Source organism: Talpa europaea, assembly GCF_964194135.1.
Source record: "Talpa europaea genome assembly, chromosome: 9".
NCBI lineage: Eukaryota > Metazoa > Chordata > Mammalia > Eulipotyphla > Talpidae > Talpa > Talpa europaea.
Window position 1 is genome coordinate 96,172,941 of NC_140076.1, and position 27,179 is coordinate 96,200,119.

The following is a 27,179-nucleotide window of genomic DNA, read 5'->3' on the forward strand; positions in this document are numbered from 1 at the left end:
GGGAAAATAAACACATTTTGGTTATCTGATATTCCATGGTAATCTGGAGATTGTCTATAAATTTTATCTGTGCATCAGTTAGTGAAATATTTCAAGGATTTTTTTCCACACATTGAAAATACATCCAACCCTAATTCTATTGTACCCAGGTCATTTAATTCATTTAAAAACATACACATATGCTCACACATACAGTGTATTTTGTAGTTTAGAACCCTCTGCCCCCTTAAAAGGGAAATATTGAGAATAACTATTCAACTATTGGCAAAATAAAAGGTAAGGACTGGAAGGATCTTTGCAACTCTTGTCCAAACCTTTCCTTCACAGATAAGGAAAGAGCAGCCTGGATAATTTCAGTGACTTTTGCCAAGGTTACACAGCTAGAACTGGCAAATTAAAGACTAACATCTTACCTGCCGTATGCATGTATGGTGTGTGTGTATGTGTGTTTCTCACCACATCTAGGGAAGAAATGTCCTGAGAGACATTCTGAAACTCATTAAAAAATTAACCTAATGAGGGTTCAAATTGAGAGTGTCTTAATTAGTTATTAAGTTTATTAAGCCAAACACTTTGCTGAGGACCCTCAGGGCATGGCCACATTAAAATATTTTAAGCCATATAAAAACCTCACTTTAATTACCAAGTAGACATGCCAGCCTGGAAAGATGGGTTTTGGACCAACTGTACTCTCAATAAATAGGAGTAAATGCTTAACAGCTTCACTGCTGCGGGCTGCCCACCTGGTAAAACTCCTGTTGTTAATTCAGTTTATCATGGACCTTTATGACAGTTCTACATGAGACTGTATTCAAGCTTATTGGGTAAATGCACAAATGTGACTATTAGGAAAAAAATACTAACTTGATGTGTAGGAGTATAAGCTGGTAATAATAGTGGTCACCTGGCATTTCTAAGGAATCCAATTAGACTACTTATGAGGTATGTTTATAGGAATCAAGTTGACTAACAACTTGTTACTAATCAAGCTGACATTCATATGAATGTTGGACAACACTGTTCAACTATAAGCTTCTTTGATTGTTTTTTTGGCCAGGTTGGCTATTTCGAGGGGTTGGCTTTTCTCCTTTAACACGGTAGTTCTCAAAGAGCAGCTGTGGGGGTTTCCAGATGGATAATCTCCAGCAGTCTTAGTTTTTTCAGTATAGATTAGTGGGCAGCTGCTTAGAGTATGAAGCAATGCTTTACTTGCCTTGCAATTTCATGGCCCTTTGTGTTGTACCCTCTGCCTGGAATTTCTTCTTTTCTGACAAACTTCTACATTATACTTCAAAGACTTTAAAGTCATCTGTCTATGAGGTTTTTTTTTCTTGACCCCTGCAGTGTGGCACTAATCGCTCCTCCCACCCTATGTCATTTCATTTAACACATACCTCTAGTACAGCACTTTTCAGTTCATATCAAAATTACTAACTACCTTTTCCTTTTCCAAAGTAGGATAGAGGCCTTGAAGACAGTACTGTCTGACTCAGCTCTGTGGCCATAGGGACCCCCTGGGTAGACCTTTCATCCATGCTTGTGTCAGTACAGCAATGCTTCTTAATTTTGTGACTCACTGAATAAGAGTGCGCTAAGCTTTTCTTCTCTGGTCTCAATTTCTGTCTTAACTCTTGAGAGCTACCTCCACCCTATTCCCACTTCAGAGCCCTGAGAGCCCTCCAAAGGGTGGGGTTGGGGCCTCCCAGGTGGCACAAGGGGTTAAGAGGCAGCACTATAAAGCTCTTCATAGCAGCCACTGCAGCACAAGCTCTTTCGCTGGCCAGGGAAGAGACCCACATGATGCAGCAGACCTCTCCTGACTCGCCCGCAGTGTATTTCAGTGGATCTGCTTGTTCTGCTCCCCACTGTCTCTGGTGAATCCTCTTCCCCTACCCCCCAAACCTCTGGCCTCTACCCCAGCTCTTGTATGCATAAATAAATCTTTAAAAAAAAAAAAAAGGAAGGATCTTTACAAAGGGCGGGGTTGACTGGGGCTTTCATTCTATCTATAGTCCTTTCCTCAGGGTTTTCTATTCATTCTGATGGGTATTTAGTGAAAATTGCTTTTTGGCTAATAGTTTCTCTAATCTGCCTCATAGCATCTTGATAGTGCCTTTTACCACACATCCTGACCACATCCAACTGTTCACACAATTATTCATAGTTCCCTGTTTTTCCTCAGTTTCTACCACAGCTCACATTTGGTCCTTATTCATTTACTCATTGCCATACACTTGCATTTCATTCATTTATGCAAGAAACTATCATAGGTCACTTACAATATGCCAAGCACTCTTCTTTACTGCCAAGACCATCCTTCTCCTTCCTTATAAATCCTATTCCTCTCCTGATCTTCCCCAGTTAAACCTAACTCTTTCTTCTCCTTTCACTTCTTAGCTCTTGTTTTCTCTCTCAAATTTCATTTGGTTTGATGATTTTTTTCGGGGTCCCACTTTCTTCTCCGGTAGATAAGTTCTTGATAAATAAGAGATCGTCTATAAAGTTGTATCTCCCACTCAGTGCGGCACAGTCTTTTCTAGGTAGACTTCCTACAGTGAAAGTCCCTTGAATTGAAAAGTGAATAAACCATTAAAAAACCCAAAAAGGAAGATAGGAAGTTTGGAGACTTCCATGATTCTCACTCGGCGTATGCTCTTATTAGTCTCTTCCGTAGGCTGCTTAGGCTAGTGACATGAGCTTGGTGGACTCAGGAAATTCACCAATATATATAGAAATTGCATGCCACTGAATTGCACCATTACAGCTGGCTGAAAAGATAAACATATGTTTCATATTATATTTTCCCAGTGAAGAAAAGCTTGCCCTGGAGTTATGGAAATAAAGAATGAAAGAAGACAAACAACTTGGAGGTACAAACAGAAAGAAAAGTTGTTTCAGGAAGTAGAGAAAGACTAGAGTTTATCTCAATTCTCTTGTGTAAAGTGCAGTGCAATTCTTTACATATTGCATAACCATTCCTCTTCCATAACTAGGAGGATGAAATGAATCTATCAAATTTCTTTAAAGATGGAATAATGGCAGGATAAGCAATATCCTTTATCCAATATCCTTTCCATTTTCCTGTGCCACCTTCTCCATCAATCCTGAATTTCTAAGAGTCACTGCTCAACTGTGAATAATGACAAACAGTGACATAAAAAACATTTCAACCATTTCAAGGATTAATCACATCTCTACATGTCACAATGTACTCTGCTATAATTATTAGATATAGAAATGGCCATAATATTGCTCTTTGAGATACAAAAAGACAGTAGAAAATTCATGGCTTATATATAGTATATGGGTGTTGTGCATGCACCTTAATATCACACATACACACATGCCTATATTCATTATAAAATATTCACATAGATACATGTGATACAAATTAAATTCACTTTCAAAAACACAATAGCATAATTGGGAAGGACTTGGGGCCCCTGTGCTATCATATCTCCCTGGATAGGCACAGGGCAAGAGGTATGCTAGAGGCTGCTCTCCCTGGAAACAGTCCAACACTTAAAGCTAACCCTGAGCTCAATACCATCAGTGAGAAAAGTAACAGAACTTCATGGCAGCGCATCACAGAAATTCAGGCATGTATCAAAGCATTCGTCACTCTGGCAGCAAGAAACAAGCTGAAAGAATTTAAAGAATTGCAATCATACATAATAGCGTTATCACTGCGAACTTAGAATTTGAATTATGTGCATGCAGGCGTCTCCTTTGAAATGAGTTCCTCTGATAGGTATGCTCACAAGAACTCCAAGGAAAGGGTTCTGGATAAAATCAACTAAGGTGCAGTTACCTGCCCTTTGGCAATTACTATACAGTGTAAACGATGGGGTGCTGCTAGGGTGGGTGAAAATTGATTCTGTGCAATCAGTGCAATTTTGGCAGCACTTCTGGGGAATTTATGAAATCCCCTGGGAATGTGATGAGTTATTATTGTCATGTGGAAGCACATGCAATCACTGCAGTCCCTGCATGGAATATTCTGTGGTCTGTAGGCTTGCTCTCATCAGCACCAATGAGAACATGATTCATGTGTGGAAGGGAGGCAGCACCGGAGGGACGTGGGTAGGACTCAAATTCTTTCCACATCTCTTAATTGTCAAGAAGGATCAAAACCCCAGGTGCAGCCCTTTTATCAAGGGCAGAGACCAAGGTAGCCTGCAGCTTGGTAATTCTCTCAATACTTTCTAGAGTTGACAGGTAATGAGACTCATCAAGGAATCCTTTAAAAACATAGATATCCGACCCTACCACTCAAAGAGTCTGATTCAGCAAATGTGAACTGAAGTCCCACACTCTGTCTTTAAAAAAAGTTCATGGGTGGTACTGTGATCCAGTAGTTTTGAGAACCACTGGTTTAAGTCATGGTCTGTTTTTCCTAGTGGGATGGTAAAAATGAAGAGAGGAGAAAGAAGACACAATAGGATTTGAGAGTATCTTACTATCTTCTAGGGCCATCAGTGCTCTCCTCTGTTTTGTGAATGTCCATGGCCTTATCATACTTCACACTGGGTGATGAGAGAACCATGAATTGCTTCATGTGGAAGAGGAACAACCAAGAGCTGATTAAGATGATTTCCCTCTCTGTGTGGTTTATCCCCAGGCAACAATTAGAACTGAACATCTGAGTGAAGTTAAATTACTCAAGTCTAGTTCAAATCAGCATTTCTCTCTCTATGAGTCAGGGAGGGTGTATTCATTCTCTTTTTGTGAACATGGGATTTCCCTCACTTTTCTTTACCTTGACAGTCTAGGTCCTGGTATTTAACCAAATTAGAAAGTTTAGCAAATACACAGGCCAGCTATAAGCAACCATTTTTTAAACTTAAGAAAATATGCACTAAAGCATTATTTTAAATTCCAGTGTCAGCCTTGTAAGATTCTTGTAACTGAGCATGTTTTAATGAGATCACAAGATGGCAAGCTCTGTTTTTTTTTTTTTTTTTTTTCTTGTACTGGAGACGTGGCCATTAGTTTGAATGCCAGTCTGGGTAACTTTGCTTCTGTTATCAAACTATTGCATGGTGAAAAGGTTATTCTGCACAGGATAGCATTACTGAGGTATAGTGTGCGTAGTTGACAGGGCTGAGGATGAATCTGGAGGTGCCAACCATGTAACTTCTGAGGGTCCTTCCTGTCCCTCATTTGAAAGGAGATTTTTAAATAGGAAAATATATTTCAAAGTCTCACTTGGAAATTCCCAATTGCATATTATTTTTTAAATTGTATTTAATATCTCACGTGATTACCAAATGATTAAAATAACTAGAATCAATGACCTAATTGAAGGAACTTTTAACTCTCTCTATATATAAGATTTCTTTCAGTCACTCAAGGAAGAGTAATGAAAAAGTGGTAAATTATTATTCTACTTTGTTTTTGATGGGTGAATGCAGAAGCAATCTTATCAGTATTTGTGTGACTCAAACTATATGCCAAATAAGACAACCATGCTCTTTGCTTTGACATTATTTAGTGTAGAATAGTGTGTAAATTTAAGAATTAAATTAGATACTAGAAAAAAAAATCTCCAAAATGGTATTTACAAAGTTAGTGGCTACTGGGAAATGACAACATAAAGTTCTAATTCCATCTCTAAACCAATGTTAGCCAATATCAGTATCTAGAAATTCCCTGAGCTGGGAGCTATGCTAATTTCTAGTGGTACAAAAGTTATGTGACATGAACAAAAGGTTTGTCCCAGTTGTTTATCATCCTGTTTAGAAACCAGAACTTGAACATGAAAAAAAATGAATAGTAAATCAGGATTTTTATCCAATCTATCTCTTCAGAGAGCATCTTGATTCTGGCAAGTTATCTTGCTGGAAAAAATATTGAGCCAGTACTGGAAACACACTCAGACAGTTTCATTGGGACCTTCAAAGAAAAACAAAGAAAGAGAGAACTAATTTACTCTATTCTGAAGTGCTTGGGGAGTCTTACTATAATTGCTTTCACTGACTACCTGGATTTTTAAACTTTAAAAGTGAAACAGCTACCATACAGACTTCAATGTATCAAATACTTTATATATATTATTTAGCATTCTCAATCTTTAATACTGATATTTTTTAATGATGAAACAGAGATCTGAACAGATTAGAATACATAATGTGATAGATTACATTACTGTTCACCATTTTTGTACTCCTCTCTGTGTGAATCCAGATGTGGCAATATGACTTGCTTCAGCCAAATGACATGTATTTCTGTGTGAGTCATTTCTGCCAGAAGTTTCAAAATCCTGTTCCTGTTTCTCCAAAATTTCTTTGCTATAAAGCTGGCATGTCCCAGGAGGTATCCTGGGTCTGGTATGTAGACTAGGTGGAGGAGAGACACAATCAGACCATGATGGACATGTAGCATGAATGAGAAACAAAACTAGGATATGGGAAGCCACTGATATTTTAGGATTGTTTCTGCAGCAAAACCTAGCCTATCCTGACTGCTATATATTAAGTGACAAAACTAGTAGTTAAGCCTAATTCTGTTTAATTTCTAAGCCCTAAACTTGGCACAAAGTGGGAACTCCATAAACATTTGTTGAAGGAGGGAATTCATAGTTGCTGCCCAGAATTGAACACAATACTTCAGGTGTGATCTGATTCACGTAAGAATCATTAGGAGTACAAATACTCTCTTCACATTGAACATCTGTTAATGAGACCTAGAGTGCATTGAAAAAAAAAATTTTTTTTTTTTTTGGCAAGCATACTTATTTCCTTAACAAAAATGTATTATCTACTGGACAGGTACTAAGGGCAGAGTAAGATGTCATTGGTGATATAACAACAAAAGGTAAAAACAATTGTTTTCCAGATACTCATAATTTCATGAGTGAGAGTCACACATTCATAACCAGCTATGTCACCAGGCAGAAGAGGGTTGGAGAGACTGTTTTATTGAATACAGACTTCATGTGGAACTAAATGAAATGTGAGTTTCATTTATTCATTCCACAAATCTATGTTGACTTTCCACAATGAGTTGGGTAGTATGTTAGCTTCTGCAGATGCAGAATTAAAGAAAAATACAACCTCTGATCTCAAAGATCTCATAAGCTACTGGGGGAGACAAGTTCACTAATAGGGAATTAAAATAAGAACTGGGCTATAGTTAAACTTAAGAACCTATGGATATATAAGTGAGGAATATGGAATCAATTTGGGTGAATCAAGGAAGTCTTTCTGGAAGAAGTAATCTTTCTGTTGATTCCTAACAGATGAATGAGTGTTTGCAATGTACAGAAAGGACGGAGATGGAGTGGTGGAGTGAAGGGAAAGTTAATTAAAATCTCAGTGAAGAGTGGGTGGAAAAGCCATGACTTGCTCTAGGGGAGAGCTAGTAGCACAGTTACTTCAAGCTGACGTAGTGAAAGGCCTGGTCTAGATGACCTCAAGAACAGGCTTTAATTTTTTCGCGTCTCCTTGGGAATGAGGCTTCCACATGAGAACTTTGAGGGAGGAGACACAAACATTCAATCCTTAACAAACACCATGCCTAGAGAATAAAATATATTTTGAAAAAAGTGGGAAAATGAACACCCATCAGATGTAGTGGAGTAGAGGGAATACCATTCAATTGACCCCAGCTCACAGTGGCCCCCACCCCCTGAGAATGTCTTATACACAAAAGGGAGTTTCTGATGGTCACAGCTGTGCCATTGTTCCTTTCATGAGACTACAAACTAATTGATTTGTTTTCCAAGTTAGGCCAATCAGAGTATTATTCTTGAGTAATTTGAAACTAGAAGCAAAGGATGCAGAACTTGAGAATCAGAGTCGCACTAATGACCACCACAGAGAGAGAAGGGCCACATAAACAGTGCACAATCAGCACAATGACAGTGGTAGCCCCAGTTAAGGTCTTTGGACTTCTGCTGTTGCCATCTCAGAGCTTCCCCGGTTCAAGTTCTTCTGGCACTTGGTTGTTCAATTCTTCCTTCAATTCCATGAACTTCTCCTAAACCGTTGCATCAAATTGACCTCTTTTATTCTTTCAGCGCTTACCAGTGCTGTTTTATGTTTCTTGCAACCAAAGGAATTTACTATAGAGATTTTTACAGCAGGCTAGTGTGTCTGAATTTCACCACCAGGAAAATAAATAGTCACTGAAGTGTTCTAAGGAGGAAGTAAAATGATAAGAAGTTTGTTTTGGAATGATCACTCATTTGGTGGCATAGAAAAAGATCAGAGTTATTGAGATTGGCTAGAAGTTTTTTTTAAATAACATTCTAAGCAAGAAATAATGAGGTCACAAGGAGTAGAGGTGATATAGGATTTCAGAACTATTGGGAAAGAAACAGAATCAATAAAGGCCTGCTGATCAAATAAATGCGTAAGAAATTGTGCTTTAGGAGTCAAAGGTGACTTCAGAAACTGGGCACATGGAAAATGTTACCATTCAATAATGAAGGAGGACTGGAGCAGACTATAACATGGAAATAGTAATCATTTAATTTGGAGTATGTTGCATTCTGGAGACTGGTCAGACATATAGTCAGAAGTCTCACAATTACATATACTGAGTTAGATTGCAGGTGCAAAATTTGACCTCTTTTGACCTCCAGACTTAGAGACTATCTGTGTATAGGTTGCCTGTGCAAGTGGCCACTAAAACTGGGTAAGAATGCCTAGAGACAGGAGAAAAACATTAGTAGAAGGATATGAGAAGAGAGAAAAGAATGACTCAGGGGAAGGGTCAACATTTAAAAGATAAAAGGAGGAGGGCAGGTGATAACATTGTCCTAGAAGGCAAGGTGGGAGAAAGTTTCAAGAAAGAAAGCAGTGTTAAATGTCTTGAGAGACCAAAAAAGGCAAAGCCTACAGATTCTATCGTATTAGAATATTAGGAATTTATAGCTGGCTGACCATGGCAAAAGCAACTTTAGTGTGAGACTGAACAAGACTATTGTGAAAAGGGTGAGAAAAGAAATAAGAAAGATAAAATGGCGAGTGTAAACTTCTTTTGTCTTAAGGGGTTTGAAATTATGTTGTTGAGGGCAAAGAGAGAAGATATTGTCTAAGAACACCTAAAAAGATTGGAGGTGAGGATGAAGATCTTAAAAGAAGGATGTCACCGATATGTACATATTCCTTTCCATCAGGTTTCAGGTAGAGAAGGTGTATAGGGGTGATGTTCCAGAACTGAAATTTTTGTAGAAGAATGAGAAAAAAAATGGAGCTGAGCATATTAAGCATGAGAAAGATGGAAAGGATATATCATTGTTTTTAAGCTGCTTGCAGTAGGAAATGACCATAAAAGAAAACTGAGAAATTGGGGGTGGGATGGAGGAATGAAGGGGCTTAGTGCTTTTGATGCAATTTAAAAATATGCATTAATAAGATTAAGAGATTGTGCTCAGATACTGGAATTTAAGGTTTCTGAGATGAAACAATTCCAGTTGGTGACAAGATCACAAGATCCGGAAGGTGTTCAAAAAGTAGATAACAGGTAAAAAGATTAAGGACCTGTGAGGCTAGGATGCTTGAGCACGTTTATATATGGATGAAAAGGATTCATTAGCTAAGGAGAGTGTCAGTCAGCAGAAAGCAGATGAAATACTCACACTGGTGAGTATTTGAGGAAGAGACAATTTACAATGGTATAGCTAAAATACAGGAAACCTGCAAGGGATTGGAGGATACCCTAAGGCAAGAATAATCATTTTAGATTTAAATGGAGGTGGGAACAATGACCAAAGTCCAGAAGGAGAGAGAGTTATCTTGAGACAGCTTTGACTTGGGTTAAAAGAAACAGCCAATCTAAGAAGACTTTGACGGAAAGAAATCAGAGAAGTAAAAAATCAGAGAAGTAAATACAGCCGTGCATCCCCTAACAAAGGGATCCAATAGGAGAAAAGCATGTTAGGTGATTTTGTTGTTTTGCAAGTGCAACATTTAAGAGTGGGGTTTGTATATTTGAGGGTCATGATGAACAAAACAACATGTAATTAAATTGAGCATAAAGGAAAATGATACTATCAAGAGATGTGGTAAACGTGAGATAGTGAGGCTGCCATTGGAATAAAACACTGTGTTAGGAGAGCTACAGAATCACTAGGGTGTAGGAATTTGGGGACCAGCTTTGTACATGGGTCGCTCACCACTGACTCAGATATCATTATATGGCACAGAACTATATCTTACCTCTTGCTCCTCACTCCTCCACATCTGCTGGGGCTTCCCATTGGCCAACCCCACCAGAGAGGAGAGGCCAAGGAAGCTGCTGGTACAGTTCACACAGACTTCAGCTTCCCTCGACACAAGCAGGGTAGAGAAGGCTAAAAAGTGACTCTGGAGGGCCTGCCTCCCTGGTGGCTCAAAGGATTAAGACACAGCCTGTGAAGTTGTCCGCAGTCTCTGCAGCTAGAGTTTGATCCCCGGCCAGTCAGGGAGCAACCCACATGGTGCAGCAGACCTCTCCTGACTCACCTGCTGCTGCCCTCAGCAGTGTACTTCGGTTGATCTGCTCTGTCTCAGGTGAATCCTCTCACCCCCCACACCTCTGGTCTGTACCCCAGCTCTTGTATGTATAAAATACAAATAAATCTTTTTTTAAAAAAGTGACTCTGGAGAAGCCTGCAGTTATCTAGTCTAGTAAGGTTAGAGATACAGGCTTGGGAAGAGTAAACTGATAGTGCAGACTTCAGACAAGGTGGGAGGAGATGAGATCCAAATCTCAGATGAATAGGACCTCAACAGGGAAGATAACTCCTTTATTAAGAGAAGAGAGACTTAATAGTGGGTGGGTTATATTAGCAGTTAGTTTTATGGTTTCGTTTAGTCTATAAAGCAGAAGTCATTTATTGAGGTGGAATGGGGTGAGAGCTGAGAGTGATAAAAGGTTTGATGTTATCATTGGGAAACATAAGAAACCCAACCACAGAGATGTAGCAGGCTTGCTAAACCATATTGAAGACCAGATCACAAACACAGTAAAATCAATCTGTCCTGTCTGTGATTTTACTCTAGTGTTGTTTAACTGCTCACAAAGAGGTTTAGAGAAAGTGGATAGTTAGGTCCATGGATTGAATTTTTGCCAGATGGAGGCAAGGGAGTTTTTGAAATGTTGAGCCATATTTCTGAGTTGCAAAGGGAGGAATGTGAAGGCAGGAGGGGACTAAGGCACATGGAGAAAGCAGAGGAGCTCATGGAAGACTGGGAGCCCCGGTAAGGCTTAGTTGAACAAACTAGAAAGATGACAACTTGCGGAAAAGAACTTGCTTGCATTGACAATTTTAGAGGTTGCATTATTCTGCTCCTTTTCAGCTCCAAATAACAGTGGTGGACTGGTGACATAGCTTGTTCAGCCAGGCTTTGGAGCTTATATTAAGGATGCAAAGACACAAGGACTCTTCCGCTAGACCCACCTCTGGCTGGGAGGTTTGGAGCTGCTGCAGCCGTGAGAGGAGCTAGTTTGAGTATGCAAGCACACAAAGAAAAGGGCAGGGCTGAGAAAATGTAACAGGAGGAGGTCATGGAGCCCAAATGTCAGACCTCTGGATCAAGTCAGGCTGGGCCAGCCCTACCTCCAAACATCAGTTACATGAATCAATAAAACCCCTTGTCTAGATGAGCTATCTTGTTTTTGTTTTTTTGTTTGTTTTTAACTCTAGCATAGAAGATCTGGACTATAGGCCAGAGGGTATGTGTTGTGAGGGGGAGGATGATGAGAGGATTCACCAGAGACAGAGTAGGGAGCAGAACAGGTGGATTTACTGAAACACAATGCTAAGAGGAGCAGGCTGTAGTGGTGATAGTGCTGAGACTTAACTACTAGGCCACCCAAGAGGCCCCAGAAACTCCAAATACTTCTTGTGATGGTAGATTGTGGCTTTGTATCACCCTAAATAGACTTCCATGGGGTTTATTAGCATACAGCTCTTTTAAAATCATGTACATATACTTTAGATGCTTACTATTGCATAAGTATAAAGAGGCAAAATTTAAAATAACACGCAGAGTGAAGATGAAGAGGTGAAAGCCATCCTGGCCAACCAAAGCTGGCTCACCACTGCACACCCCAGTCCAGCGCCTTTGTCCTGCCACCAGCATGCCGGAGAGAAGAGCTGAAGGGGTGCTGAAGGAGATAAAAGCATGGTGAAGGATGAACCACAGATAAGATCCACAACCTAGGTTGTCCGCTAAATCTGCTCCTCCAAAGCCAGAACCCAGGCCTAAAAAAAGCCCCTGCAAAGAAGGAAAGTACCCAAAGTGTTGTTATTATTTTTTTTCCCTGATGTCTTATTTGGTTTCCCTATATTCCTCCTACAAGTGAAACCATACAAAACACAACACAACAAAACAAAAACAAACAGACAATTATAAACCAGAGACATCCTGCAGGGGAGGAGGAGGGAGAGAGATCAGAAGGAGGGAGGGAGGAGTTCAGGTGACTGAGGTAATGGTGCGCGGGTGCCTTGGTGAAGGAAACTCTATGGGGACCACAACTGAGTGGGGTGGGGGGAGCAAATATTGTTTAAAAATGAACAAAGATGTAAAATATAAATAAATTTTAAAAAATGTCAGAAGGAGAAATATTTAAAAAAAAGGAAGAAAAGAAAGTACCCAAAGGGGAAACCAACTGCTGGCAAGGAGAGGAACAACCTTGCCGAAAATAGAGATGCCAAACAGACCAGAAAGCCTGGTGCTTCCTGGTGAAGTGTGTGCACTTTTGATAACTGTGTACTTGTGCTGAGGGTACAGCCTGAAATACTATTTTCCTACAAGGTTTATAAAAATGCAAAATTTTGTTTTCTTTTTTTTAAGCAATGTTGTTAGCACACAACTCTTCATTGTTGTTTTTCTGGGAAGGGCATATGTTACTAATAGAATGTCTCCGAAGATGGATTGCTATGGGGGAAAAAAACCTTTCCCTTCTGCTTTTGAGAGACTTCCTCTCGGTTCCCAGGAGGAGCGATTCATTCAGGTTGACTCACAGTAGCCACCTTGGCACAGGAGTCTTGATGCGGGGTGGAATGGGGGGGACTAAAATCTGGGCCTCCCTGATGGCACAAGGGGTTAAGCACTGCACTATGAAGCAGTCTGCAACTTCTGCAGCATGAGTTCGATCCCTGGCCAGCCAGGGAGCTACCCACATGGCGCATCAGAGCTCTCCTGACTCGTCTGCTGCTCTCCTCAGCAGTGTATTTCAGTCAATCCATCTATTCTATTCCTTACTCTGTCTCAAGTGAATCCTCTCACCTCCCACACCTCTGGCCTATACCCCAGCTCTTGTATGCATAAATAAATAAAATCTTTAAAAAAAAAAACCTGAAATCTATTTTTATGTCTTCTCTCTCTGCCTCTAACATCGACTTGACAACCTTAAATCCAGAGAGACCTGTTGAGACCTGACTCCAAAAAGGTGGTTATCAGTTTGTCAGGCAATCTGGACTTTCCAGTATCACCACTGAGACGGCATCCTCAAAAGAGCATTCGTTCCTTTTTTAGATTGTGGATCTTTAGGATAAGTCTGCCATTTTCATTTCCTGAAAGTCAGTATCAGCTTCCGAAAGGTTGTTTAACAACATGCTAAGTGTAAAATGTTAATCCTGACTCAAAACTTTCCCTGGTCAGAGCATCAAATGAAGACTTCCCTGAGCTTTCAAGCGGTTTTCTGATTTTGAAGGGGGGGAGCTTGAAAGTTGTTATAGACCGTTAATGATTGTCTGTGTAGGACGCCCCTGGTGGCCTGGAGGTTGGGACTCACGCTGTCACCACTGCCACCTGTGTTCGATTCCGGGCCAGGGAGCTAACCCACATATGGCAGCAGGCCTTTCCTGTCTTGCCTGCTGCTTCCCTCAGCAGTGTATTTCAGTAGATCCACCTGTTCTGCTCCCCACTCTCTGGTGAATCCTCTCACCCGTGCCCCCTCAACCTCTAGCCTACACTCCAGGTCTTCTATACAAAAAATAAAAATAAATAAATAATTGTCTACCCAAGTCCTGCCTGAAATACAATGACTTTTTATGAAAAGTATCTTTAATAAAGCTGGATACAGTTTGACTCGGAAAATAAAATAAAATAACATGTATTCATTTTTTTCTATTATAAAATTATGCCCATTGTAGGAAAAAATAGCTTATATCAATTATAGATGGTCATTTCTATAAGGATTGAACATCTTTGATCAGTAGAAAAAGTCTTCATTATTTTTTGTCCTCTGGAAAAATTAATTTGACTTTGAACTTTTTCGAGTTATATTACCCGACTCCTATGTCGCCTGCTGCTCCCCATAGCTTCAGCTATGAAGAGCAGGAGGATTACTTAATTAAAGCAATTTCTCATTCTATCTCTTTCTCTTTCTTTCTCATATTCTTTCCTCTGATTTGTGTCTGTTTATAGCATTTTACATGAAACAGTTTAGATACAGTTCTTAAACTTTGTTTTTGTTTTTAACATATTGAAATGTATTCATAAAAACATTTACCAGAAAGCAATGAAATACATTTCTGTCCTTACGGTTAATGACTTAGTATGTTATTAGCCACAAAAAATAGGTGAAGTAAAAAAAGTAGGTAAATACACAATGAGTTCTTATATGTAGTTTTACATATTTAATTTTGCAAACCCAACTCATGACCATTCATTGATGAAAACAAAATGAGCAAAACAAAACATGAAAAAACATAGAAAGTCATAATAAACTATAAACACAGTGCTGCTGAAACTCAGCCACACACATCCTCACTCTGGTTTGGATGTAACACAAGTGTTTTAAATTGTGCTGGGTGGAGGCCCTGGCAGGAAGGAAGCATCGGATATTACTGGAACATATCTTTGTTTGAGCAACAGCTAATGAGAAAGGTCACCATTATGCTTTGCTTTCAAACACTGTCTGTTTTCAAATTAGTACTGAACATTTCATCGCAAATGCTAGTTTAGACTCACTGAGTTGTGGTATTAACCTTTTTTCTCTTCACTAGAGAATAAAAACCAAAGTTTATGTTTTTACCACTGTTTTGATCAGAATATGTCAGTAAAAGATTAATGACTTCCTATTTATGGTTCGGGGTTCCTGGTTATTTATAAAATTCCAATAGTGTGTTTTTTTAAAAAAATGTAGCCTTATAAATGATTTCCTGCACTTTTAATGTTCTTTGTTTGCTTGTTAAATTCATTGCCAATGTATGAGACAAGGCTTTCTGGACTTGTTTCCTAGCATTGAAAGCATGTGTTTAGTGGATGAAGTCAATAGCACTGGGATCCCAAGAAAGAGCTTCACTTTTTCTTTTGCTCAGTGTTTGCTGACAGATGACTTTAGGCCTCCTCCCAGGAAAAGCTGATATATCGAGAACAGTAAAAGCAGTAATTGCACACATTCCTGCCACAACTTTGGAAGAGAGAGAGGAATCTATTAAATCCCTCCGTTTATATTTTTGGTTTTCCCTGTTGGCCAAGCTGTTGTATTCCCATGTCCGCAGCACGTTCCACTGTGGGAGCCTGGAGCTCTGAGAATAAACTTTGGGAAAGGCTGGGTCCACCCTCTGGGGAGAAAGGAGCCCGGGGGAGGAAGGGGAGGGGGTAAGAGGAAAGGGAAGGGGATGGCTGTCTTCCTGTGTTTGGATGACCTTTCCTTATGTTTATCTGGAGGGACTGGGCAGCCGCACCGGGTTTGGTGTCGATTTGCCATGTTGCTTGCTGTGATCTCTTTCTTAGCTTTATGTGGGTAAAAGGGCTTTGCTTCTGCTGAAAAGATTAACATCTAGGAGTGGGGGAAAAGTGTCCAAGTCTGCTAGAGGTGAGTGTCTGCAGGAAGAAGGCCTCGGAAACATACACACGTGTATATGTCTGATGGATTCTCAAAAGGAAAGATGTAGGTGTCTCAGAGTTGCTTGAGGGAGGGTTTGCCTGTTCTGTCCTCCTGCAGAGAACTAAACTGGAGTTTATCTTCCTGTTCCTGAATTCATGTCATTTGGCATAATGCCCTCCACCTGTGGATAGTCCATAAATATTTCTTGAATGAGCAAATAAATGAATGAATGAATGAGCAGTCATTGAGAGGTGACTTGGCAACAGGCGGAGGGGGTCCCCACAATGCCTAATTTATTTGCCAGTTCCCTGCTCGGAAGGGCCCTGTGTAGTTCCACTTCAAAGAAACCCATTTCAAACCTTCCTGCCTCACATTCCTGAAGGGTGAATCACTGTTTCTTCTCTGTGGAGAAGAAACCAACTCCGCTGGTTTCCATCTCTGCTTTTTTCATTTCAGTGCCAACCTCTTACCCCAACCTGGCCTTAGCTTAAATGTTATTTCCCCATAAAAGCTATTCCTTAATCCCTTCACTTTCCTCCACCTTAATCATATTCCCCCAATATACCTCTTACAAAATTTTCTACATAGCACTTAACACGATTTCTCATGATATTAATTTGTGTGATAAGCTAGTCTTTCTGTTTTCTCCACTGGGCCACATGTTCCTTAAAGCAAAGGGACCATGTCTATTTTCTCATCCTATAACCTCAGCAACTGGCACAAATGCTGACATCTAGTAAGTACTTAGCAAATATGTGTCACATGAACGAATGATCAGATTAGTGAGTGGACAATATTGGAAGGAGAAATAATATTAGCTTACTGAGGATGAAAGTTCGAGCCCAAAAACCCTATTCCAATCAGAGCTTGCACACTTCATGAGTTCAAGATTCTGAAAGTAGATGAGGTAGTTAGCAGACAGAGTAGTGTTATGGATTTAACCTCTGGAAGCTAGCTAGCTCTTGAAACTCCTAGAAGTACCAGTAACTTTTTCTTCTGACAGTACCCCAGTTAGAAATATTTTCCACCTTTTCAGTAATAGAATCATTCTCGGTCAACAGGAATCCACACCTCAGGAGAACTCTTGACTTTTCTGCTTTCTCGTAACCATACAACTTCTTGTTCATTTCTTCTTTCTTCATTCCCATGCAGGCCATTTGGTCTAGTGAATTAGTTAGGTTTCATTCTCTCACAAGTTCCAGAAATTCAACTCTTATTATCTTAAAAGCCCAAATCAGGAATGCACTGGATCAGGTGTTGGGGAATTTGAGGGGGCAGTGGGCTTTAGACATGTCTAAATCTGGGGGTCAGATGATTGCTCAGGACTCTACTTCTCTTGCCACTTCTCTGCTAGCTTAGGAAGGACTACTAGGAGCATTGCTATCCTAGCATCTCACAGGACCAGAGAGGATGCCGATGCACCTGTGATATAAGGATGAAATCACTCCTGCCTCCGTCCCAGTTGGGGGGTGGAGGGAGACAGGAGGCAAGTTTCTCTAATTGGCCTGATCTGGGCCAGACTCTTATATGGCCCTTATGTGAGGAGGGGTTCCTTGATTTTTTTTTTTTAATGAATTATCATTGTTTTACATCCTTGTTAATATTTTGACAGTATAGGATTTCTTCCCTCAGGTGTGGTCACCAAGCTTACAGAAAGAGTTTCTTAAGGAAAAGAAGGATTATATTACCAGGATGAGCTGAGGACATGGTGTTAGATAATCAAGAACAGAATGTCTTCCTGCTTTAGTCACCCTGCCATTCATCCTGTGTCAGGTGCACAGTAGGCCTGCAGGGGAAAGGAGAGTGTGTTATGGAGTCAGATTACTCCTGTTCACATTCTACCTCATTTACTTATGAGTTATATGTTATTTTGTACAAGTTTACCTCTCTAAACCCCAATTTTTATGGCAAAAAGAGATGGAAGACATCCAGTGGAATATTATTCAGCTTTAAAAAGGAAGGAAATTCTGGCACAAGCTACAGCATGGGTAAAATTTGAGGATTTTGTTTTTGTTTTAAGTGAAATAAAGTAGACACAAAAAATAATTATTGTATGGTTCACTTATTTGAGGTACCTGGAGTAGTAGACTACATAGAGACAGAAAGTAGAAAAGGCAGTTGCCAGGAACTGGGATGTGGGAACAGCTATTTTTTAATGGATTTGGAGTTTTGCTTCAGGAAGATTAAATAAAAAGATTTGGAAAATGGATGGATGGATGGTGGTAATGGATGTACAACAATGTATATATACCACTGAACTGTATACTTAAAAATGGCTAAAATTTTTAAGTATACAGTTGTGCATAATGTATATTTATACAAATATTTTGTATTTATGCATACCACAATAGAACAGTGATGTTAGGATTAAATGAGAAAACAGGCATAAATGTGAACTATTATTCTCATAATAACCCTTAGAATAAGACATTATCTCTATTTTCATAGCTCATTAGGTGGAGACTTAATGATCAGTGACTGGTTCAAGCCCACCCGACTAGAAAGAGCCAGAGCCAGGCTCAAACCCTGATTCCTGAGTCCTTGATATTTCCCACAATGCTTGTTTCCTAGTAGCACACACTCGCTAGCTACTACTGCCTGATAAGCTTTATATATATATATATATATATATATATATATATATATCCAAAAGGGCAGGTTTATTACAAAAAAGGGGAGAGAAGAATTAAGGACACTTGCACAGACTCAAGAAGGCAGAAAGAGCTGCCCCTGAAATGGACAGGTTTGCTAAAAGAGAGACCTGCATAAGCACAGGTGGGCAGAAAGGCTGCTTCCCTGATAAGCATTTTTAATCCTGCTTTATATCAAGTTCCTGTTTCACAAAACCATCAAGGATCTACTGTTGGTCTAAAGTCCAATTTTGTTTTTCTGACACAATACTCTTTGCAGTCTGACACCAATTACTTCTCTAGAACCATCTCAAGGTCAAGGCCCTGCTCTACCCCACCTTGTGTTATCTTTAACTGTCACAAACACTGGTTGTCCTGCTGGGACAATGTTGAAGTTCCTTTCAATGCTCAGCTCAAGAACAACTCCTCCAGAAAACCTCACTTAACAGAAAGACAATATATGTGATAGTAGCACATAATATAGGGCTTAAGTAAAAGTTATTACTTCAGTTGTTTATATCTTACCGCCATAGCAGACCGATTATCAGTTCCTGGACAGCAGGGATTGTATTAGTTACTTCCTTAAATTTCCTGCAATGCCAGTTTAGTGCTTTGCATTGAGCAGTGACTTGATAACAATTTCTTAATGAGGCTGATGCAGGAAATATGATTAATGATGACCAGTTACCAACCATTATTTGAATTGAGAAAAAGCATGTATTATTTTCTTTCTTGTTAGAGAAAATACTGGAACTTGTACTTTTATGTCAGCTCTGGACATAATGTTTCCCGGTCAACAAGGAAATAAAAGATTGAGACTGCTTAAAATAAAAGAAAAACAAAAACAAAAAATTGATCTGCTGGTGTGTCTGTGTAAGAGGGAGATGTCGCCTTCTTATTAAATTTTCAGAAACAGAAGCAGGAGAAAACTATTTAAAAAGCAACCAGAGGGGATCCCTGGTGGCGCAGCAGTTGAGCGCTGGGTTGCAAAGCTGCCTGAAGCCTCTGCGGTGCCGGTTCGATCCCTGGCTGCTTCCTGGCCACCGGAGACGGGTCCTGCATGGCACGCAGACCTCTCCTGCCGTCCTCTGCTACCCTCAGCAGTGTGCTTCGGTCCTTCTGCCTGCTCTGCTCCCCACGCTGGCTCTGGTGAATTCTCTCACCCTCTTGCGCTTCTGACTGTACCCAGTGCTTGTATAAATAAAAAAATAAATCTTTAAATAAATAAAAAAAATAAAAAGCAACCGAGATGAAGAATGGTTTTTTGAGCACATCTCAAAAAATATAAAAGGTCACTTCAGGTTCTACAAACAGTGTCTACTGTGTAAATACTTCAGTGTCAAGATGGGTACTGGAAATGGTCATCATGGGGGGTCTTCAAGTCCATAAGTCTTTCTAAATGACACTGTCCCTTACCTCCAGCCCCTGCTTAAAAATTATTCCTCTGAGCCTCCCTGGTGGCGCAGGCTTTTGAGCGCAGTGCTGTGAAGCTGCCAGCAGCCTATGCAGTGCCAGTTCGATCCCCGCCGGCCTCGGAGCAAACCACATGGCGAGCAGACCTCTCCTGTCTCTCCCGCTGCTCCCCTCAGCAGTGTGTTTCGGTCCTTCTCCCTGTTGTGTTGGCTGCTCTGTATCTGGTGAATCCACTCACCCTCCTGCACATCTGGCCTGTACCCCGGCTCTTGTATAAATAAAATAAATCTTAAAAAAAATTAGTCCTCTGTGGATCACATAAAGAGAAGTTCCTTAGAACCTTATTATACTGCTTTTGGGAATGCAAAGTGGTCCAACCACCATGGAAAGCTGTGTGGAGGATCCTCAAATTACTAAAAATGGAGCTACCACATGACCCATCAATTCCAGTCCTAGGAATCTACCCAAAGGACACAAAAACATTAATTCAAAAGGAAACCTGCATTCTGATGTTTATTGCAGCACTACTAACAATAGCTAAGATAGGGAAACAACCGATATGCCCCAAAACATGACTGGATAAAGAAGATTTAGTATATATACACAATGGAATACTACTCAGGAATCAAAAAAGATAAACTCATGCCATTCCCAGCAACATGGATGGAGCTGCATGGGATTATGCTCAGTGAAATAAGTCAGAAGGAAAAGAAAAATATCGATGGTTTCACTTACAGGAGGAATATAGGGACGCCAAACAAAGGATAAAAAAAGAGAGAGACAGAATTTACAGGCAACTATAGATCTAAGGCATACAGAAAGGGAGGGAATAGGGGAAGGATCAAAAGAGGGGAGGAAGAGCACAAGGGACCTTGGTGATGTGGTGGTGGGAGATTTATGTGGACTACACCTGAGTGGAGAAATAAAATACTGTACAAATGAAAAAAATATATAAAGTTTAATTAAAAAAAAAAAGATTAAAAGAAAGAGCAGTTTCTCAGAAGGACAATCAAGGTCAAGGTGCTAGAAAGAGCAACCAGAGCTGATATTCAGCAGATTGACCTAATGCAGTAGCCCTGAGTGGTCGTGGGGTTCATTCTGATTGGTCAGTCCCTGTTCTTTAAATATTTTGAAATTTTTCCCAGGGCAAAGAGACCAGCACTGAAAGTCAGCAGTTCCATGGGGTAGGAGAACAGAGAGCCAGTGAGTGACAACAGATCATACAGGAAACAAATAGGGACCAGAACTCCAAGAAATTCAGATCAACCATTTGGGCAGATAAGGCACAGAAAATGTTAAGGAGAAAAGCATTATGAGTAGATGCATATTTTCAAAAGGTGGGAGAGTCTAGTTCACAGACTTATAATGGACAAGATGAGAGATGATGAAGGCTTGAAGCATTGACAGTCTAATGGACAAGAGGGCAGGGAGGTAAGAAATAAATATTTTAGGTAAAATTCACTGGATTTTTGACTAGCTAGAGACACTGGGTGTCAAAAGGAGTCAGAATCTGAGATGTGAATTTTATTGTTTGTGGTTAAGTGCTATGCATTCATTGATGCTTCTTATTCATTATCACTGTCTTCTCATAAAGTTCAGGGAGTAAGTTGTGGTTGATTATACAAATGATACATTGAGCAGTTGAAAGTGAGATTGCAACTCTTGAAAAATGTGGTCACCCCATCTGACCACATTTTGGTTCAGTGAGAGTCTAGACTGGTACAATTCACTTAAAATTACATGAGTTCAACTTGCCATAGTGGAAAGCATTATGGAGAACATTCTAAAAGTTGATGGGAGCTATAAGAACACTCACTAAATGTCTTTGGACAAGGTCATTCCCTAACTGCTTACACAACTTCATTTGCTCTTCTTTGCAGTATTTGAGCCCAGGGTGTCACTGGGAATTTTACAGCTTCCTTGGGTCTCTCCCCACCCACAAGGCAGTCAAGCTGAGAGAGTTATGAGGGGAATGGGGAGTATCCCAAGAGTCTGGGAAGCCCCAGGGGAGAGATTCTGAGTTATTTCCCCAGGGTGGAACAAAAAAGCTAAAAGCCTGGGTTCACAGAGAGGGTAAATGTAAAAACATTGGTTTATGAGATGTGTGGTCATATCCCTTATGACTGCTTTCTTAATAACTCTTTACCTTTGCTGATTTAAGTAAAGAACATCTAGAAAACCAATAAGCAATTTGAAACAGTAGATCATTATATTTCGTCTGGATTTTATGTCTTTCATTTTCTAACTCAGGATTTTATTTTCAATTATATTTCTTCAAAGATGGCAGTAATTTCTCCACTCAGTGATGATCAAGACTAATGTGTCTTTACAGTTTTAAAAGTAAACTGTTCTTTGGACCTGCAAAGAAATATTCAGATGCTGTAACCTGAAAACAACCTCAGAATTTTCCCACACTCTAACAAATCCCTAAGCTGCCAAGTGGATATGTACCAACATTTCTAGATCCCCCTGGGAACACATTTGAGAAAGCTTAGTACCAAAGAAAAAGTTAGGGAAAAATATACACACTCAAAAAATAGGGGCTTATACCAAAAGTGCTCTTCAGTCACAAGGGAAGTATCTCAAATATAATATGATATATAGACTACACACACACACACACTCATGCATATAATTACTTATGCAATACTAAGTTGCAAATTAGCTTTCTTTTTTTTTTTTTAAAGATGATTTTTTTTTTTTTATAGAGGCATGTTTTTTTTTATTTATTTATTTGTTTGTTTTGTTTATACATGCACTGGGTACAGTCAGAAGCGCGGGAGGGTGAGAGAATTCACCAGAGCCAGAGCGGGGAGCAGAGCAGGCAGAAGGACCGAAGTACACTGCTGAGGGAAGCAGCGGGCGGCAGGAGAGGTCTGCGCGCCATGTGGGACCCTCCTCCAGTGGCCGGGGAGCAACCGGGGATCGAACCCGCGCCGCAGAGGCCGCGGGCAGCTTCGCAACCCAGCGCTCAACCGCTGCGCCACCGGGGAGGCCCGCAAATTAGCTTTCTTATCCACACCTTAACATTTTCATTTTATGAAGATGTTTAAAGCAACAGTAAAACAAAAACAAAAAAAGTTACACCTCCTTTGCTTATTTACATATATTCTTATTTGGTGACTAGGAAATACTACTATTTCTATTCTATCTTTATAGAAAAGTGAGCAGAGGAATAAAGATGTCTGCATTTCTCTCTTCCTCTAATTAGGTGTGGCTTAGTCCCATAATGTGTATTTGGTTCTGAGGTCAACATTGATGAAGAAAATCACCCAAACTGCAGATAGATGCTATTTTACATTCTTGGTAGTCTCCTCATCTGCAGGACAATCTGATAAGCTATTTCTCCTATTTTCTGTAACAACTGATTTTACCTTCACTCTCCTCAAACATCTAATCTCCTCCATACCTTATTCTAAATTGATGACTTGGGATAACATTTCACATAGAAAATATAAGCAAATCATGACCAAAACTCTAGTAGGATTTATAATATAACATATAATGATTATAAAGGTTGTCTACAAAAGTAAACGCACAAGAATAATTGAGTAAATAAGAAAAACTAAACAACAGAGGTAATGCTATCCTATCAGTTATCAAACAAACTGCCTTGATTAAATCATGTAGAATCACTGTTAGAATATACAATGCACAAAAGGCACTGACCAGAGACCACATATAAGAATGTAAGATAAAAGTAGCATTTTAAAACATTGGGAAAGGACAGAATATTTAACAAATTATGTTGAAAAAATTGACTATCCATTTGGAAAAATAAGTTCTATCTCCACTTCTCACCAATTAAAAAAAATGGATAGAATTTTAAAAGTTCTATGTTAAATCCAAAATAAAATTATGAAAGTGAGAGTATTTATGGCAGGTATAATCTACCATCTACCACCTCTTTGTAGAAATAGAGGGTAGACTGGTGGCTGAGAAGTTCACTGGTGAGTGCTCATACTTTTCATAGTGGGAGAGGCTGTACAAAGCATGACTTAAAACCAAGAAATAAACCCTGGTTTTAAGTAATAATAGTAATATAAGTGATAGTCAATGGATAAATTGACTATCATTCAGCATATGCACTGACCTAGGCTTTAAGGAAATCAGTAGTAGCTTTGAAAATGTGTATATCTACTCATTCTAAGATTATCTTCCTCAGAAATATTCACATATATACACAGATGTTCACTGTAGCACTGTTTGAAGAAACAAAATACTAGAAACAATCTTTACAACAGAGGAATGCTTTCAGAAAATTACAGTATAATCACACAATGGAAAGCTACACACTTTTCTTAAAATGAGGTGGATGATAATGTACTGATATACCTTTGAAAAAAAGAGAAAAGGCCAAGTTTCAGAACAATAGAATATGTCTGATCACATTTACAAAAAAATGACAGTATGTGTATGTACATACACATGGAAATGTATAGAGAATGCTTTCAAAGGATGCATTATCTAATTTTCATTCTCAATATTCCTCTGAGCTAGGAAATGGGATTTGAGAAAATGGTAGGTAGGAAGGAAGAATTTCAGCTTTGAGTGCGCCTCGCTCTGCCTATTTTCAATTTATTACATTTAGCATATATGCTAGCATTGTTTTATACTTAAAAATGAAATAGAAGAAAATACAAATTATCAGAGCCAATGACACATAGTAAAAGCAAGCAATGTTTTCTGAAACATTGGCTTCAATTGTATGTGTGTTCATACACATACAACTTACTTTAACTCTGCTGGAGCTGCATATCAAAAAAAGGTTTAAGGACCTCCCTGGTGGCGCAAGGGGTTAAGACGCAACCTATGAAGTTATCCTCACATGGCACAGCAGACCTCTCCTGACTCGCCCGCTGCTCCCCTCAGCAGTGTATTTCAGTCCATGGGCCTGTTTTGTTCCCCACTCTGTCTCTGGTGAATCCTCTCACCCCCCATAACTCTGGCCTGTACCCCAGTTCTTATATGCATAAATAAATAAATCTTTTTTCAAAAAGGTTTAAGTAGCATTGTTCATAAATTCATTTAGTCAGCTTCCAACATGCTCTAATATTTCCATCTCTGATATTTTCCTTGAGCTTCATAGGCCATCCAGTTGTTGTCTTCTTGACCCAGGTTTATGAAGAGTCCACCAGTGAACTTCTTAGCCACCAGTCTCTACCCTCTTTTTCTACAAAGAGATGGTAGGTGGTAAATTATACCTGCCATAAGTACATAAACCACATTATGTCATCATTTTCATTTCTATCATATGAGGTCCTATCTTTTACACCATTTCAAATCTTCCCAACCCCACCTCTTACTCCCGTAATTGCTGCAGGAGCCCATTTTGAGTACGTTTCAAAGGTACAACTTGATTTCGCTTTGTGTCAACTTACCTCTTACCTTTTGCTTTCTCCTCTGGAGTCCACTTGGCCCTCATGTGCATGTAAACCTGAAGACAGGAGGAAACAATGCCCCAAGGGAGACCTCTTTGGACAAATGCTCTCCCTTAATCCCCTGAATAGACAGTTCTGAGTTGCATTTCATAAGGCTCCTCAGATGGTCTCCTGGGATCAAGCACCAGTCACCATGGTTCTGACCAAATTTGTAGCACATCCTTATACTTGCCTCCCTACCCTTCCTGTTTCACTCCCATCCCCCAGTTCTGTGCTCCAGGAGCACATCAGCAAATGTAACAGGGGTGTCATGCTTGCAAGCCTTTGGCTCAGGCTCTGGTTTGGGGGGATCCATTCTAACTGGGGCTGACCCCTTTCTTTTTCCTGGAGAGAGGCACATTACTGTACAACAATGCTTCCTAGCACTTGTTTCACACTTTCAGGTATGTATTCTGTTAATAGTTCACTGTTACAACAAAATTATGAGAGAGATTTCATGACTTCCTTTTGACAGATGAGGGAAGTGAGGCTCGGAGAAGTAACTTGACCAGGGTGACATTAGAGAAAGGTGGAGTCCGGATTAAGCAAAGGGCCTCTGAAGAATTTCAGGGCCTGCTTTTCTGTAACACAGCCGTCTCCTATCAAAATATTTGCACAGGGCTTTGATCTCAGTGCCCACCACTCTGGAAAGAGCTCCTCCTCGCTTATCAGCTCTCTGCCTTGACACCCACAGCTGTTCCAAACACGTCCACACTTTATCCAGCTGCAGATACACAATGCATAGATTTTTTTTTTTCCCAAGAAGTTTTGTTGTGCAGGAATACAGTAGTAGCCAGAGAGGGAAATATGAGTCAAGGAAAGGGTATTTGTATTTTGGGGGGACTAGATATACAAAAGTGTTTGTTGAAGCATCACTTGTAGTTGAAAATACAGATTTAGTATCTGTCACAAAGAAAACAGCTAAATTATGGCATAACTTCATTGTGATATATGTATATACATACATATTTATCTCTCTCATATATGTATGACTCCAATGAATATAAATTATATCTGTGTATAGTAACCAGGAGGCAGGTCCATGATTCATTGTTAAGTGACAGAGGAAAATTGCAGAGTGATAGGAGAGCTTTTTTTTTTTTTTTAGTATTAATATTTAAAATTAATTAGTCAATTGTTCACATATCTATAAAACAAATTATAGGCACTTTGGTGGAGGGTGAGTGAAGGAAAGAGTTTTGAAAGGTGAGAAATAATTGTGCAACTGAAGGTTTTGAAGAACATCACCCATGAAATGTTGGGTATGCCAAGCTCTTCCTTAAATGTTAGGTATGCCAACTCTTCCTTAAATACAAACCACTTTCTGGCCAAAAATACAAACCACTTTCTTTCCCAGGCTGCTGGTGAAGATATGGAGGGGCAAGTGGTGGTGCTCAATGGCCAAGGCCATCTCCTAGGTGACCTGAGGGCCATTGTGGCCCAGCAAGTGCTTCTGGGCAAGGAGGTGGTGGTCCAGCACTGTGAGGGTATCAACATTTCTCCCAATTTCTACAGAAACAAGTTGCAATACCTAGCCTTCCTCTGCAAGCTGAGGAATACCCATTCATCTTATGGCCCCTGTCACCTCCGGGCCCCACCTTTCTCTTGGTGGCCCATGGGAGGCACGTTGCCCTGAATCACGAAGCAAAGCCAGGCTGTCGTGTACCACCTTGAAGTGTTTGATGTGATCCTAGTGCTATGTAACAAGAAAAAGTCAGTGATATTTCCTGCCACCCTCAACGTTGTGATTCTGATGCCTACAAGAAAGCTTGCCTACCTAGGATGCCTGGCTCACGATATTGGCTGAAAGTAAGAGGCAGTAATAGCCACCCTGGAGGAGAAGAGGACGGTGAAGACCAAAATTCATTACCAGAAGGAAAAATTGCTCATGAGTCTAGGGAAGCAGGTCAAAAAGTAAATGGAGAAGAAAGCTAAGAAGTTC